At 33.3% G+C, this 15,186-nt stretch overlaps 1 pseudogene; it reads left to right on the top strand.

Annotated features, from left to right (window-relative positions):
• The window catches only part of LOC120611974 (nucleophosmin-like), a 64,993-nt pseudogene extending 53,593 nt beyond the window's left edge, over window positions 1–11,400 (top strand).
• The last annotated feature ends 3,786 nt before the right edge of the window (window positions 11,401–15,186 follow it).

Below are 15,186 nucleotides of genomic sequence, written 5' to 3'. Positions count from 1 at the left end.
TGTATTTTATCAGTTTTACACCATATTTATGGTATATTTATTTCTGAAAAAAATTATATTCACTTGCAATGTGGCCTTATTTAAAAATTTTTTAAAATATCAAATCTTAAAAATATGTAATCTTCAAAGTTGTATTTTATGGTTAATAAATTTGAAATTATTGACACCTTCAAATGACTCCTGTAGATCATAATATTTTTAATTGAGAAATACTATTTTTATATATGTTAAATTCCTTCCTAAGCTCAGTGAAAATTCTATTAAATAGAAAATAATACAATTTTTTTCACTTTAAAATATAAAAATATTTCAACCCAATATTTTTCATTAGGTTTGGTTTTTGTTTTGCCTCTCTTCCAACCTTTTCAGCAAAGATATTTATAAGACAAATTTTCTGTATTAATAATTTTTTTCCCTAAATATTGATATTTCAAATCATTGGAGTTCTCATTTTTTATTTTACTCTGGTAGAGACCATAAATTTAGCAGTTTAAAAATAGTTTCTGCAAAAAAGTAGATTCATTCTATCAAATATTTTTTCCACATTTCAAAGTACAATTGAAGCATTTTAAAATTAAATCATATTTTCTATGCTCTTTATGTTTACTTTATGCAGTTCCTTTCTCATTTTTATATGTATAAATTTCAATATTTCCTGTTTTCAAGCTTTGTTTTAAATAACTGAAATTCATTAAAAGCATCAAAATGCTATTTTTTTATTTGTTGGATGATTTTACCCAATGTCTCCAAATAATTCCAAACTGAAAGCAAAGTACAGAGAAAAACAATGTGTCTCCTTTCCCAAATTTGAAATTGGTATTATCATAAGACATTTTGGATGATTTACAAAGTAACTTTTAACAGCAAACATTTTTAAAAGCTGATTGAAGATTAGACTCCAAGAAGCAAGGCCAAATAACTATGTCCAAGTTTAATGTAAACTTTTGTATTCAAGTTCTTTAAACTGAATTGTGTAGTTGAGTTTTTAACAGCCATGGCTTTCCCATCACTTGGTAAAATATCGCATATAATTTAAGCACAAATATGAATGATGTATTTACTATGACCAATTACAAGTAACATCCTGTAATAGAATTACTAATTTAGTAACAATATGTTTTCTTTAGCAAAATTTGTATTTATAGTATTATCTTCAATGTTCATTATTTTAATAGAAAATAATAACATTCACAAGATTAGAAAATGGTTTACCTTAGACATTGTGATGATTTTAGTATTAAATTGTCTGGGCTACAGTATGAAACATTATTCCAGATGTTTCTGTGAAAGTTTTTTTTTTTTTAATGAGATTAACATTTAAATCAGTGGACTTTCAGTAAAGCAGATTATCCTCCATAATGTGAATGGGTCTTATTCAGTCAGTTGAAGGCCTTAATAGAACAAATGCTAGCTTCTTCCAAGAAAGACGAAATGCCACCAACAGATTGCCTTTGTGCTAGAACTGCAGTTTTTCTTTGGTCTCCAGCCTGCCAGCTTCCCCTGCAGGTTTTGACTTACCAAGACTACATAATCATGGAAGCCAATTTCTTTAAATAAGTCTCTCTCTCTCTCTCTCTCTCTATATATATATATATATATATATGTATATATATATACACACACACACACATATACACACACATACATACACATATCCATTATACATACACATATCCATTTGATTCTGTTTCTCTGGGAGAGCATAATTTATACAGACACAATAAACTTTTAAAGCTCTATTTTGATTCCATGAATTGAAGGAAAAAAATAAGGAACTATTTTAGGAATTAACTTTAATGAGTCTAATGACAACAATATAAAACTGGACTCATTTAGCTGTTTGCAAAGTTCTTCTGCTATTCAAACCAATAAATTAATAGCTATTACTCTACATTTTATCCTTGCATGTGAAAACTGGAAATTAAAAGTGAGCAGGATTAACTTAAAAAGATAGTAATTCAATCTAAAAACAAAATCATGTTTCACAGAATATTATACGAACACATCTTCTGTTGCTGCATGTATTAAATTCTGGTTTTCATGTATAGTCATCTTAAATTAACTATAATACTTGAAACCCATGGAGATGTTTTGTTAAGTAGACTTGTGTTCTTCAGATTTACTATTAGCAGTGATATTGCTATAGTTCCCAAGGTGGATGGTGAACAACAATATATATTTTGTGAATATTACACTCCTAAATCTTGAGAAGCAGAAATCGAATCACTAATTTTTTTATTAAACATGTACTTTTTAAAATTACTGTTCCTAAATAGTTTATTGGAAAATAAAAATAATATGAGTTGCACTTTTACACCATAAAACAATGTAACAACCATTGTAGCAACAGACATCGGACTGCTCTATCGCTTGATAAGGCAGGGCTTCTTGGCCTCTATTACCCACTTAAATTCACATATACCCTTCCAATATTTTCTACATTTCCCACTGTCTTGCTGACTAATATTTTGTGGTTTGGCCCTCTCAAGATCATGGACTTGGCCATGGCCATGATGAAAGTGGATGGTTGGATGGTATACCAAATGGGTCAGCAGAGGGAGTGGCACTAATCCTTCACCTATCTTTGAAAGAGACCTGAAGGGTTTCTCAATGTTCTTTAGTTTATCAGCAAGACTTCTGTGTGTTCTCTGTTAAAAGAGCTAAGTTAGTTACATTGCATTTGAAAAGGGTTGGAGAAAGAAGTAAGATATTGTTTGTCTCTAAATTTAACTACCAGTGAAAGGGAGAATTCTGTTCCATGAACATATGTTTCACATATACTAAGAGAGATCATGGAAGAAATTCATAGTACAAAGTAGAGAGCTCTCAAACTCATACCATGTTGTTTAAATACAACTATTAAAAATAGCATTTTTAAAAAATAAAAATTCTGTGACAGACAACAAACCAGAAAGACAGTAGGATAACAGATGTAAATTGAGACTGTCCCAAGCAAACTGGGACATATGGTTAGCCTATATATGAATCACCACCAGACCTTCTGAATTACTGCTACTCACAAATGATTTATTTGCTATGTATATGTAAAATGTTTGTCATTTTTACCACTTTAAAATTTAATTTTCTCAACTATCATTTCTATAAAAATTACACTCTTCATATATATTCTTAAAATATTCTTATTGCTTTTGAAGTTGTTGGATATCATGAGAATAACAATATGATAAAAAAAAAACTTCAAAATTCAATTAATTAAATCCAAATTCAGCAAACATAAAAAGCAGACTAAGCTAAAATCTGATGGTTCCTCATGATTCTTAACACCAATGGTTGGTGTGGGCAGAATTAATGTGTTTTTTCTATGGAACATGGCTTTATGCATATGTGTGAAAGTAAATAAGTTGACAGTTCACTAAAAGGAAAAAAATTTTGTCTTAAAACTGAGTAGATTATACCAAAAAATTCAACCCACGTGAAGTGGATTGAATAAGGATTGTAAGAATATGAATCATTGGAGAGATGCTCAATTACAGACCTGTCTGTGTCCACAAACTGAAAATCAGAACTTTTAATAGTAGGGAGAAACTTTGCCAGCTTTTTCTTTCTCTGTTGAATAATCCTTCTGCACTTACATGGTAGGATTATTCTTATTGTATTTCAAGTTTCAATAGTCATGCCTTTTATTACCTACTCCCTCCCCTATGTTTTCATCATTCACTTTGTACATGTAACAAATTGGTCATCACATTCTCTTATACATTCTCTTATACTTGTTTATGTTTCTGTCCTAGACTCTGTTCAGGACAAGGTCATATTTTAAACATTCCTTGTATCTAAACATCCACTTAGTCTTATTTAAAACAGTAATTAGCTCAAGACATTTCTGTTGAAAAAGCATTAAACTTACATTTACTTTCTGGCCATAAATGTCTTATGAACCATTTTTAATAATTGCCATTTTTAAATTCAGATTGATTTATAATATAAAAAAATTTCATAGATCCCAGTATGACAGTTAGAATTCTAGTAACTATACCTTGAGATAAAAACAGTATCAAAACTATTCTAATTACAGCAATATATTCAAGAAAATATATATGCAAATAGCATTTGTATAATTTTTAAAAACTAGTAATGTACACATGTATGTGTATAGTAATTGGTTTAAATTTAATTACATATAAGTTTCTAGAAGTCTGATAATAAATATGTTGCTCTTTGGTGTTATGGGTGGGAAAGATAGGGTTATGTCAAAAAAGGAGTTACACTTATCTGCAGAAACTTTGTCTCTCTCACATTATAGATCATCAGATTCAGTATTGGGTTTATAACACCCTAAAAATGAATAGCAATTTTCACAAAAATATTTTATAAAATACTTTCCTCTTTTCTACTTACTATCTATGCAAGAAAACAATTCATTTCATATTTAAAATTGTTTAGTAATTTGTCATTAAGGCTGCCTTTAAATCAGCAACTTTGGTAGGTGAAACTGGCTTTCTCCTATAACAATGGCCATTTTTTTAATATTATAAAGAACATTGTGTGTTTCATAGAGAAAATATGGCTAAGGCATCTCCATTGTCAACATTAGGCTTTTGTTAATCAGAGTCCTTAATGTCTACAAAATTTAATGCGTGTTTTTAAGTGTAAAATCTATACATGCCAACATATAGAACCAGTTGTGTTTCTATTTCAAGGGAAAATTGTGTTTACCTTATTACCTATCATTGTAATACCTGTCTGAATTGTTGTTGTAAGTAATTTGTCATCTTAGAAGTAAATAATTTTCTTGATGTGTTGTAGGGAAAATACATCAATTCGGAGAATGATGATGGCATGATTATAGTAATTATCACATGCAACACAGGTAGTTACTACCATTTAATTCTGTTTTAATTTTCTAGAGCTAGTAAAAGTCACATTAGAGAGAATATACAAGATGAGCTAACATTAAAGAATTTTTGTACATAGGAAATTTGAAGAATAAAAGGTTTTAAAGTAATTTTGATTTACAATTTTTTTATGGCTAACCTGTTGGACACATTTTAATTACTTACATTATGGTTTTGAGGGGGATTAAAGTAATCTTCAATTGAGAACAATATTACAAATAGTCATCTAAAAGATGAGAAATTAAAGAAGATAATAGATATTAAAATTATTCAATTTTCCCAAAAGTTATGATAATTTATGTTGTTGGTTATTATTTTCCTTTACTAGACTCTGGATTATTCAAAAGCAGAAATATCATTATTTCTATTTTTCTCTAATGCCTAACAAATTGCTGGTATATGAAAAGCAGTCCACAGTGTGCTGTGTGTGACTCATGCTGGTCTGTGAGAACTGATTTTCAGATTTTCAGGAACTCTACAGGCTGTTTTGTGTCAACTTGGTAGCTTACAATCAGGCATGGTGGGAGTATTTATGCCATAAAATTAGGAATTGGAAAGGGCTTTTCCCTCAGAGAATAGGTTATTAAACATTTACTAGTGTACCACCAGAAAACATTTGATAAATGGTGAATGAACAAAGAATGAGTGGATGGTAAAAATGTGACGTGATATTCTGCGATAATAAAAAGAAATGCAACCCTCTTATGAAATAAATACCCAGCATGAAAGAAGATAAAATATTTGTAATTTAGTGTCAAACAGGCTTCCAGTTCTAGTTTGGACTCCAGCACTATCTAGTTGTGTACTCTTTTGAAAGCTATTTACATTCTTTGAGGTTTAAACCCCTTCCACCATATGAAGATACAACAAGAAGTCTGCAACCTGGAAGGGAGCTCTCGCCTGAGCATACTGGCACCTTGATCATGGACTTCCAGCCTCCAGAATTATTATGAACTAAAGGTTAACAAAAATTATCACTTTAAAGTAGATAATGTTGAAAATGAGCCTCAATTATCTTTAAGAACAGCCTTTTATGAGCTAACGCAAAGGATGAATTGTGCATAGTTGAAGCAGAGACAATGAATTATGAAGGTAGTCTAGTTAAGGTAACACTGGCAACTTTAAAAATATCTCTACAGCCAGTGGTTCCCCTTGGGGGCTTTGAAATAATAATACCACCTGTGGTCTTAGAGTTAAGTGTGTTTCAGGGCTTCTGCATATTAGTTAACAACACTTTGTAGCTGTGGAGGAAGAGGCAGAGTCAGAAGATGAAGACAGAGGGGGAAATGAAACTCCTAAATATATCTGGAAAGTGATCTGCTCCTGGAAGTGGTAGAAACATTCCACAGAAAAAAGTAAAACTTGCTGCTGATAAAGATCATGATCATGAAGATGATGATGATTTTGATGATGAGGAAGCTGAAGAAAAAGCTACAGTAAAGAAATCTATATCAATACTCCAGCCAAAATGTACAAAAATCAAACCAGAACACAAATTATTAATACAAAGATCGAAAGATCAAGAATCCTTAAAAACAAACAAACAACAACACAAAAAACAAACAAAAAATGGAAAAAACCCCTAAGACACTGCAGGAATCCAGTTCTGTAGAAGACATTAAAGCAAAAATCCAAGCAAATATATAAAAAAAGATAGCTCTCTTTCTAAAGTGGAAGCCAAGTTCATCAATTTTGTGAAGAATTACTCTGGATGACTGACCAGGATGCTATTCAAGCTCTCTGGCAATGGAGGAAGTCTTTTAAAGAAAATGTTTTAAATAGTTTGTTAAGATGTTTTGTCTTATTTCATTCTGTAACAGTTGGTATATGGCTATTCTTTATAAAATACAGAATGAGAACTTTCCTACTGTGTGTGATAAATGTTGTCCAGTTTCCATTGCCAAAATGTGTTGTCTGAAAGGTCTGTTTAGTTTTTAAAGATGGAACTCCACCCTTTGCTTGGTTTTAAGTATGTGTGAAATGTAATGATCGATCATAGTAGTAGTGGCAGTCAGACAAATGGAAATTGTGGGGATCCAAAAATATAGATGTGAAATAAATTCTGTATTTTAATAAAGTCAATAAATAATACTTTGAAATTTAAATAACTTGCTCCATGATGTGTGTGTGTGTGTGTGTGTGTGTGTGTGTGTAAAAATTGATGTTAATGACATTCACCACATAAAAATATAGCGCAGATTAAATATCATGATTGCCTAAAATGTATGAGATCAAATTAGAGGAAATTGATAGTTTTACAGATCAAAAATAGGTTTCAGTTCTTTCATATGGCTCCACCTTTATGTAAGCATTCAGTAAATATTTGAAAGGATAAAGAAGGAAACAAAAATAAAAGAGGTTAAGATAGAGTAGAGAAGATATCAGAATTTCATTCAATAAAACTTTTTCAACATGTCCATTTACATCCTGCCCAGTCTTCCAGTTTATCACCATAGTCAGTGACTTACAAAACAAAAATTAATGTTCTCACAATTTGACATAAGGCATTGGAGTCCCTAGAGATGCCTTCCGAACTGCTTTATTACAATTTAAATGGATAATGTGTATTAGTATATATAATACTTTGACAATGGTAGTTCATTTCTTAACATGGGGACCATGTTAAGAAACACATTTTTACCTCTTTATATAGCTAGCTAATTTTAAAAAAAGCAATACATGCCTTTTATAGAAAAAAAAAAGATGTTAACCATGCTGAAGTTTAAAGTGGCTATATATCAAGGAGAACACATGTAAATATTACTTAGAACATAAATCAGATCACACTGTGGGTCCTGTTCTGCAGAATGCATTTCAAGCTAACAGACATGCCTTTGATATTTTTCCATTGAATTCATAGAGGTTTATTTTATTTTTTTTAAAATGTAATGTTTCATTGTATGAATGAGTCAAAGTACTCAAAATCTCTCACTTTTGGCTTTCATAAACAATGCAGCAATGTCCCTGTATATATGGACAGATAATTTTTGACAAATGAGCCAAAAACATACAATAGAGATAGGAGAGCCTCTTCAATAAATAGTGCTGGGAAATTGGAAAGCCACATGCAAAAGAATAAAACTAGACTGCTATCTGTAATCATACACCAAAATTAACTCAGAATGAATCAGACTTAAATATATGACCTTAAACAATAAATTTTACAGACAAAAACATAGGTACTAAATTCATGGATCTTGGATTTAGAGGATTTCATAAATTTGACCTCAAAGACAAGGGAAGTAAAAGCAAAAACAAATGAATGGGACTATGTCAAATTAAAAAGCTCTGCACAGCAAAAGAAACCACTTTTCCAATTATATATGTATACCTAATTTTCCAATTACTTACATATAATTTATATATATTTATATTTATATACATATATAATTTATATATTTATGTTTAAATCTTTGATCTGTCTAGAAATTATTTCGGAGAAATGAGTGAGCACTGGCTTGTTTATTACCTAATGACTGGAAGTTATCCCAGTGACATTTAATGAATAATCCATCTTTCTCTTGTCTGTTTGAAATACTGCTTTCTCATACTCTAATTGTCAAAGTTTCCTGGATATATTTAGATTTTTAAAAATTATTTTTCAGTGATTTATTCTAGTCCTGCACCTACATCATCCTGTTGTAATTTTGGTTGTTTTATTATATGTTTTAATGTTATTTAGTACCGATCCTCTTTCATCATTTGTTTGTGTATGTGTGTGTGTGTATGAAATTTACCTGGCTGGTTCTTTTTAAATTTTTCTTTGTTAGATAAATTTTAAAATATTGACACATTTCAAACTTAAACTCAGAGATAAAGAGAGAGGCAGACCCATATACATACACACACGTTAAAATTTTCATTGAGTATACACTAAATTTATTGATTGGTTTAGGGATAACTGTCATACAAAATTGAATCTTTGTGTTCAAGAACAATAGCTTTCTTCATGTATTTCAACTTTATTCTTGCTTTGGCAGTTTTGTAACTTTATTCATATGAGTCTTACATATTTTTAGTAAAGTTATTTTTAAGATTTTTTTTCACTTTTACTATTATGAATGAGATATATTTAAAGTGCATTTTCTAAACTGTTATTAGTTGTGTAGTATACAGGTAAGGTATTTTGTATATTTGTTTTTAACTTTGTCACTATTTTAAAATTCTTTAATAGTTCCGATACTTTTTTTACTAGTCTCTCCTGCGTTTTCCATTTTTGCTATTGTTTTCCATGTATTACACATTAAATACCTTCTATCTTTCTCTAGTCTAATTGGCACTGGCAAGCAATTTCAGAATAATATCAGAAAAAGCATATATCTGTATTTTAAAGTTGACTGATTGCAAGGCTTTTAGGATTTTACCAGTAAGCAGGATATGTGTAGACCAAGGAGATGTGATGTGTTTTCTCAAAGTGCAGAATCAATCAGTTTTTTATATTTAAAAAAAAAAAAAATAAATAATATTACAACTTTCCATACACTTTTCATCTATTCTTTTTAAGGAGTAATAATCACATTTCTAATAAAATTTAGGATGTATCCCTATTGGTTACATTCTACTGTTCTTTTAATATGCTACTAAAATTGGTTTGTTAATATTTTGCTTGGAATTTTTGCATAGATATTTATAAGTGGGAAATATTTGTAATTTTCTCCTTCAGTCATAGCTTCTAAGTTTCCATGATGGTACTGTTATGGAAGTATTGGAAATATTTCTCTCTTGGTACTGTAAGGAAGTATTGGAAATATTTCTCTCTTAATTTATATCAGTGATTCTTAACTCTGACTGTATATTAGAATTTTAAAAACCATGAACACTTGAAAATTACTAAGGCCTGCATCTCACCCCAGATCATTTACATGATGGGGGTCTCATTTATTTCTGTATAATGTAGCCTGAGATTTCTTCTCTTTTTGTCTTATGTTGACCATGAATGCCACTCGACTCATTCTTTATGACAGAGTAAGAGTAAGGGATGCAGCATGGATCAACAGCCAAACCAAGCACCTTCCATCTTTCTCTGGAACAGAGCTAGGAGAGGTTATTCCAGGTATTGGCCCTTTGGAACTTTTATAAGGCATTTATGACCCTCCTGTAAATGGAATAGTTAATGACACTAAACTATTAGAATCTTGATGAGATAGCATGTTCTGCTATTTGAATGTGATTTGGAACCCTTTGTTTTCCCAGTCATTTCTTTGTCTATATATCTCATTTTTATTTTCTGAATTGCCTTGCCAAATCCTCTCTTTTTTAGAGTGAATTTGATCTTTCATTCCCTCCTTAGATTTTTCCCTCTACAATAACAAATTTGCTACCCTTCAATAGTCTCTTTCTCACTGTCTTTATATTCTATTTCCTTATTCATACTCCAAACAACCCTCCTCTACTGGCTGTGGCTGCCCCATACTATCCATTGTGTCTCAGAATTCATCTCTCAAGGACAACCTTCCCATCCAATCACTGCTCTTCACTCCCAAGTTAAGTTTCATTTTCTCTATGTATGCTTCTGTTTTTTGGATAGTTGCAGTGAAACCAAACTCTCGAGAACTTTCACAACCTCTGTCATTCTTGCACAAACACTATTATCTCATTAAGAACTGAATTTAAATTTTCTGGGAAAAAGCATAGTCAAATAAACTTACTATTCTAACATCCCTGTTACCATCAGCCACTTTGCAAGAATATAAATCTCTAGAGTCAACCTTCCGTTTGTGTGTTCACATTCTCACTTGCTCCAAAGTTCCCCACCAAACTCACATCCTGTTGTTTTCACTCTAAATTTTGTTACTGCTTGGCACTATGTGTTGTGGCAAAAACGTACACAAATGGATTCAATGTAAACAAATGTCATTATATTCTCAACCTGACAATGTGATTATCCCTCTGGCTTGATTTACTTTCTGGGTGCTTTCTCGCAATAAGATTTCTCGTTTCCCAACCCTTTATATCTCTGTGTGAGAATTCAAATAAAACACTTCTCCCATTTCTATACATAATTCATTAAATTTCCAACTTTATCTAAAAAGTTTTGCTCATCTGATGCTGTTATCACCTATTAACCTTCCTTAATGCTCTTCTCTTCACTGTTATCTATCAAGCTCCCAGGCACCTCTCAATTCACTAAATATATTAGCTCTTAGATTATGTCGTCTTATTCATGCCAAACCTAACTATTATTCTGTGTGATACCTGTCAACCAATGGTCATTGGCACTAATTCAATGCCAACAGAAATCTCCAGCTAGGGGTGTGGTGAAGAAGGAAACTATTGAGTGCAAAGAGCTTGATTGTGATACAGCATGGCTGTGAAAACAGCTTGGCTGTGGAACACTTAATAGTCTTACAGCTCAATTATGAAGCTGTAAGGCAGTGAGGCAGCCTTAGGATGAGGTCCCTTTCTGGCTAGACAGCTCTGCTCCATTCTGCTATAGTACGGTCCACTCTGCCCTGCCCTGGTCTGTTCTGCTCTGTTCCTGCCAGACATCTTTGGTGTTTCATTTTCAGTGTTTCAGCTTCAGCTGAAGAAATGCAAGCTTTAGTCTTAAGGGAAAATGGAAAGTGTACTCTCTAGCCAGAGGGGTGCTGACTTATATAGATAGAAGTTCCCGCTCCTGGTCCTTAATTGGTCTGTCCTCATGCACATGAGGACTCCAAGTCCGTGCAGTTTGATTGATCCAAAAAGCACTGTTCTGATTGGTCAGAATGAAGTCACTCTGATTGGTCAGTGAAGATGCTGATGGGGAAATAGCTGCATAGTTCCGATTGGATGAAGAAAGTCTCGGAGGCAGCAGTTCAGTGCAGGGTTCTCCTTGAAGTAGAGTTTGTGTGAGAAGTCCATGTGTAGAAATGGCTACTAGGCTGTTTTCTTTTCTTTTCTTTTTAAGTTGAGCCCAGTTAGCCATTCCGAGCTCTCCTTCTTTCTCAGGGTCAACATACTTCTTCGCAGAAACTACCAATGTGACTTCTTAAACTTCAATGACCTTTATTTTCATGAAGACCAATCACCCTCATCAACTTTTAGTCTCATACAACAGATATATAATTCTAAAATTCCACATTTAGACATTCTACTTATCTTTCTACCCTTCCACTACTCTACTTAATTACATTTTTTTCTCAATTATTTTGTTTTGCTTTTCACATCAGATGCAGAAGCAAGTCCTATTGGTTCTGTTTCCAAAACTTACCCTGCATCCAACTGATTCTCACAACTTTACCACTACCATAGTCATTCTGACTACCATCATATCTTACCGAGACTTCTGAAATAGTCTTCTATTATCCTATATTTTCTCCTCTGCTTTTCTTCAAGACTAAATCAGATTATTTTACAACCTTCTTGTAACCCTGCTTTGGCTTCCTATTGAAATAGAATAATATTTGAACTCTTCAAAGTGCTTTATAATCTTTTCCTTGACCACCACTTAGATCCTATACAGTCCAGTTAGATGGACCTTCTTATCTTCTTTCTTTTAAGATGTTAAGCTTAGTTCAACCTTAAGCTTTTGTGTTTGTTTTCCTCCTGCCTAAAACACTTCTCTCAGACCTTTGCCTGACTGCCTCTTTTGCATTATTTAGATTTTAGCTCAAATGCCTTCTTCTCAGAGGGTCCTGTTAAAATATTAACCAACCACTTTCTTCCCCTAAAATTAAAGTATTAAAACTTTCTTACATAGTTTTAATCCTATGAAAATTTAATCTACCATAGGTTTTTCTCTTTTGGGTCATCATGAGGCTTACATAAAACATCTTATAAGTCTATTTTAAGCTGATAAGAAGTTACCTTCGATCACATTAAAAAACTCTGCACTTATTTATTCTCCCACAATTTTCACTATTGATTTCATACTTTACATCTTTGTATATTGTGCATTCATGAGAAAATTATTATAGCTATAGTTATTTTAAGCATTAATATTTTTTAACATTCATGCTAGAGATAAAAGTGATTTATCTACCACTATTACAATATTAGTGTATTCTGAAATTGACTGTATATTTACTTTCACTGTTGAGTTTTATATTCTTATCTTTTCATGTTACTTAGCGTCCTTTTATTTCAACTAGAAAAACTCTTCTTTATTATTTCTTGTTAAGCAGGTCTAGTGATAATGAGTTCTCTTAATTCTTGTTTGTCTTGGAAGGTCTTCATCTCTCCTTCATTTCTGAAGGAAAGTTTACCAGGTATAATATTATTAGTTGGCAGTATTTTCTTTTAGCCCTTTGAATTATATCATTTCATTCCCACCTGGCCTACATGCTTTCAGCAGAGACATCTGCTTATAGCCTTATGGGGGTTCCCTTGTATATGATGAGTCATTTTTCTCTTGCTGCTTTAAAAATGCTTTCTTTCTGTTTGCCTTTTAACATTTTAATTATAATGTGTCTTGAAGTAATCTTATTTCAATTTATCTTATTTGGGTTCTTTGAATTTCCTGTACCTGGATGTACATCCCTCTTTCATGAGTTGAGAAGTTTTCAGTTCTTATTTTCTTTCCTTCTCTAGTCTCCTACTGGGACTCCCATGATACAAAAATTCATTTGTTTGATGGTGTCCCATAATTCATGTAGAATTTCTTTTTTTTCTTTTTCTTTCTTCCTTCCTTCCTTCCTTCCTTCCTTCCTTCCTTCCTTCTCTCTCTCTTCTTTTTTTTCCCCCCCTAACTGGCTAATATGAAATAATCAAAGCCGTTGTTGAAGCTCTCTATTGAATTTTTCAATTCTCTTATTCTTCAGCTCCAGGATTCCTGTTTGGTTCTTTTTCGTGGTTTCTATTTATTTAAACTTATTTTGTTCATGCTTTGTTTTTCTGGTTTTGTTGTCTGTGTTCTCTTGCATTTTATTTAGTTTCTATAAGATGCTTATTTTGCATTCTTTGCCACATGAGTTATAGATCCACTTACTTGGGATCAGTTACTGGAGCTTTGTTAGTTTCCTGCCTATTTCTTTGTGATCCATGTAGACTTGCATAAGTGCATATGCATTTAAATGAGCAAACACCTTTTCCGGTCTTTATAGACTGGTGTTAGCAGGTAAAGATCATCTCCTCTTGTTTCCCGGGGCTGATGGAATTATCCCAAAATTTTCAGTCATGCTAGGTTGGAGCCAGATTCGAGGCTGTTGCTGGATCTGCAGTGGGGTCCACAGTTGATGTGCTTGCTACTGGGGCTTAGGCAGGTGTGGATTCCATCTGGTACCTGGATCATTGGAACTGCCTCCAGTAGCTTGTTCAATGGGGCGGCACTAGGACGAGGGTCCATTTCAGAGTCCACCATTGGGTACTCAATCAGTGCGCCTATTACTAGGTATGTGGAGGGATGCGGCTTCTGGTAGATCCCTGGGAGGGTTCCTGCCTAGTCACTGGATGAGTCCCTGGGTAGGCAGTAGTGGCCCTGGGGCATGTATAAGAGAGACTGGAACAGAGACCCAGAGATATTTCAGTTTCCACAGTTAAGATTTAGGTCTCTAGACCTGACTATGGAGGCAAAGATGAGTGTGTCACCCACCAGGTTTCTGGGTAAGCTGGACTGCTCCCTGATTATGGCTGGAGGGGCTGTAGCTGAGTATAGAGCCCTTTCTGGATCTTTTGAACTGCAGACATGAGTGTTCTCCCTAGGGCGCCTGTGACAGCAGGACTGCTCACAAACCGTGGCTGGGAAGGGCTTGAACTGACCATAAGGCACTTCAAGATCTTTGGGGTTGCAGAAGGGATTGTCTCCTGCTGGGTCCATGGGTTGGCAGAATTTGGCTGTCAGAGAACTAGAGCTGAATACAGGGGCTTTTCAAGATCTCCAGGGTTGCAGCCAGGAGTGTCTCCTGCCAGGTCCTTGTGCCAAATGGCTATTCACAGACTACAGATGGGACAGGCTAAAAGATTCTTTCAGAATCTATAATTTGACTGGAATTTGGTCAATAGGAGCTGACACTGGTTCATAGGCCACTAAATCCTATAGCTGGGATTAAGTTTTGAATGCCTATTACTCAGTATGTACATGGGTAGGTAAGACTTTTCCCAGTTTCTTGGTTTATGGTGCTTGTAAAAGAACCAAACCAAACAGTGCTGTAGCTGAGTCCTCAGGGGTACAGAGTTGTTTCTAGGTATATAGCTGGGACCATAATCAGCAACTAAGCCAACTGGGTGCAAGTCTGCCTTCTCAATATTGCTCTTTTTGATCTTGGACTACACTGGTGTTTCCTATTCTCTTAGCTGGATACAAAACCTTCCATGAAAGCACTTTTGTCTGTGGATGGATGCCAAATTATTGTTGCTCTTAGAGGATACAAGAGGAGGAGGACATCTTATTTGACCTTGCAAATGTCACTCT

Source organism: Pteropus medius, unplaced genomic scaffold (assembly GCF_902729225.1).
Source record: "Pteropus medius unplaced genomic scaffold, Ma_sr-lr_union100, whole genome shotgun sequence".
Classification (NCBI taxonomy): Eukaryota; Metazoa; Chordata; class Mammalia; order Chiroptera; family Pteropodidae; genus Pteropus; species Pteropus medius.
This window is presented reverse-complemented; position numbering and strand designations above follow the sequence as displayed.